The following is a 3,635-nucleotide window of genomic DNA, read 5'->3' as shown; positions in this document are numbered from 1 at the left end:
GAGGGCTAGGAGGTATTCCAGATGTACCAGCCATTCTCAGCTGTAGCGAAATGGCCGATAGTGTATTTTTCACATTGGCTAATTAAATTAATTAAGCCAGCACATTGCAGGAGATTTCCATCTTAACAAAACAATTCATATTTATCAAGAAAGCACCACAGGGAGTGCAGCTCAGAATGATGAGTTACTGCTGAAGTGATAGAAATTAAAAGAGGGAGGGTTGTGTTGCTAGTCAGCAGGAAACACTCTGTATAAAATTCCATAAAGTTGGCTGTTGCTGTTTCATCTGTAGGTAAGTTTAACATGGAGCTTGAGTATTCCTCAATATACTGTGTGGGACTAGAATGGGATAAATGCTGTAGGAGAAATTCCAGCCCCACATAAAGTCTGTTAGTCAGATTTTCTTTTGGCTAAACAAGACTTCTGAAACTTTTGAGTTTCACTGTGAACACAGCCCAGTCTCCTTCAGCCATGCACGTCCAGTTTGCTGCCAGTAGCAAGAAGGCAAGACAGATGGAATACAAGCAGTTGTTAATGGCCATGTCTTCACTGCAAAGAGCAGAGATGGCTTTTTTACCTTGAAATGGCCATCTTGATGTACATTCTTGGTGGATACAAGACATGGGTAGATGTGTTTGATGTACCACGTCAAGATCAAACCACAGGGGGATTTACTTTAGGGGAGGCGACACAGGCTGGACCCCACAATGTAGGCCCCAGTGTGGGGCAGGGTAGCTGCCTGTAATTGGCTAAGAGCCTAATGGATTTTTGTTAAGAAACAGGAATGTCATGCCTGAACAAAGACTTGATTTAGTTGCTAGTGACTGCCATGTCATTGGCTAGGGTAGTTATCATTCCAAAACCAAGAGGAACATAGGCTAGCTATGGTCACACAGGCAATTCTCATGATGAGGTGGTCCAGAAGAGACACTTCTCTGATATAGGAAACTTTGGCTTGCCTAGTAAAAGCAGCTGGTCTGAGTCAGGAGCTGTGATTCAGAGAACAGCCAGACTCAGGCAGGAGGACTAGACCAACCCAGCAACAATGGGAACAGGTGGTTGAAGAAACAGGTGTCAGAACATAGCTCTCGGTGAATTTGCAGGAAACAGGAAAAACACGAGCTCCAAGAACTGGCTGTTTCCCTGCAAGGGGTGAAACCCTAATCTGGGTGTTTAGGCACATTACAAAATGTGCAGGTATACATTCCCACAGGTTCTGCTCCTGGCATGATATCCAGATACATACTGCAGGCTCAACCTGCTGAGATAAAGGCACTGCTGTGTTGTTGAGAGTGACTGCCATACCTGGGGTTAATTTGTCCCCCAAAGGGGTGGGCACTGGTCAGGGGCAAGAGGGTTGTCTTAGGTGAGTGGATCAGGACCTGGAGTCACTTCAGCCAGCCCCTCAAATAAATTTTCAGGAGAAGAAGAACTCATTTGTTCAATTCTTCTAAGGATCCATGATTTCAGAGTTTGCTGAAGGGTCTCTCTGATGTGAGAAAAGGGGGCGGCTGTATACATTGGAAAGAGATCTACTTAAGGAGGGAGTTAGGAACAGAAATACCTTCTTTTGATTGTAGACAAGGTTCTTTGGGTAAATGTGAAATCTTTTATTAGACCATCAAATTATTGGAAAAATTGGTTTTTTGCAAGCTTTTGGGCACAAACACCTTTCTTCAGGCATACGGAGAGTCTGTTGGTGTTTTGTGTTCTCCAGGATGGACTAGAATATGCAACATGCAAAATGCAGGTCTGTGAAAATGCAAATGTGTAGCAGTGAGGATCAGAGGCCATGGGAGGCCATAAGTGTGAGGACAGGGGGTGGCCATAAGTGTGAGGTTGGGGGGGGGTGGAGAAAGGGGGTATGTTGACCTGGTGATAGAATGTGGCTGGTAAAACGTAGAGAGATCCAGGAAGGTGATGGTTCTGTTGCGGGATGCAGTTATTGTGGGAGTGGTAGAGATACGTTGGCAGGTTTTACATTCCTTGTCCTGGCATGGTCTGGATATATTTGGTGTGTTTCGGGCCATAGGAAGTTTGCTTCTGGTGATGAGATTGGTGAGGTTTGGTGCTTGTTTAAAGGCCAGGGTGGATGGTTCTGGGAAGGATTTTCCATATAGGTTCCAGGGAAGGATGGTATGTCATACTAATGGTGTACAGTCGGTGGGGATTTTCTTTTTGTACTGCAGCAGTTTTTCATGTGGTATCCTGGTGGCTCTTTCAAAAATATGATCTGTCTCTCTGGAGGAGTGTCCTTGTTGGGTGAAAGCCCTTTTGAGATTTGTGAAGTGATGATCCCGGGTGTTTTCTTCACTGCAAATTCGGTGGTATTGGAGGGCTTGGCTGTACATTACAGCTTACTTGGTGTGCTTAGGGTGATTGCTGGTTCAGTGCAGATATGTATGTTGGTCCGTGAGTTTCTTGTATATGGTAGTTTGTAGTCTACCATTCTGGATAGTGATTATAGTATCTAAAAAGGAAATGTTGGTGCTGTAGTATTCAAGAGCTAGTCTGATGGAGGGATAATAATTATTGAGTTTGTGATGGCAGTCAATCAGAGATTGCAGGTTTTCAGTCCAAATGATGAAGATGTCATCTATACATCTTGTATAGCATGGTGCAGTTCTTGAGGATGAAGTGTATAAATTCAGTAATATCTTTAGGTCTGTACTCTGAGTTGTAATCTTGCTCTTGCAGGTATATATGGCAGGCTTGGATGTCATCCTGGTGTGGGATGTTGGTATACATGCTGGTAACATCCACAGTCATGAACAACGTGTGTCCCCAGAGGCTGGGGTGGCATGGTGACTGCCCGTAGGCGGTGGCGGTGGGGGCATGGCAGCGGCGAGCAGGGAGCTCCTGCTGGCAGCCACCGTGGTATCGGGGGGGGAAGGTGGTGAGTGCTGACCAGCGGTTGGCGACCACCCACAAATGCCACTGGCAGCAGCGGCCAGCGGTGATTGGCAACTGCCTGCAGACGCTGCCGGCAGTGTTGGTAGTGATGCAGGGGGACCGGTGACCACCCACAGGCGCCACCAGCAGCATCGGCGGCGACCAATCGCAGGGGGTGTGTGTGCACCTGCGTGCATGCCCTACACGTCTCCAATGTCCATGGTGGCTAGGAGGGTATTGCAAGGAAGGTGGTCTATGTTTTTAAGTTTTTGTAGAAAGTCTGTTGTGACTTGGATAAAACTCAGTCTTTGGCTGACAAGAGGATTTAGGATGGATTGGTTACTGTTCTATGGTTAGATATTACATAACTGCCTGGGTTCCCTTGTTTGTGGATTTTAAGGAGCATGTAAAAAGTCTCTGTAAAAATTCTTTTGATTGCTAAATTTGTTAACAGTCTCCTCTAATGCATATTTCCAGGGTACACATACTGCTCCTGAGATAATGTGCATATCACATAAGGTACTGACTTTCCTGGGGTTATAATAAAAGTAATATATTAGTCTTGGCTGCTCTCAGAGACCCCTGTACTCAAGAAATAAAAAGACTGCATTTCCTCTGGAAAGCGCATATATTTCTGTTAATTTTAAAATGGACTCTTGTGGAGTTTATTCACTTGTCCAATAATCTGCTTCATATTTAGTCATGTAATGTTAAAGTGGATCTTTAAATGTGATTTTTTTTTT

This window comes from Alligator sinensis, unplaced genomic scaffold, assembly GCF_000455745.1.
Source record: "Alligator sinensis unplaced genomic scaffold, ASM45574v1 scaffold170_1, whole genome shotgun sequence".
Lineage (NCBI taxonomy): Eukaryota > Metazoa > Chordata > Crocodylia > Alligatoridae > Alligator > Alligator sinensis.
Note: the sequence above shows the minus strand (reverse complement) of the source record.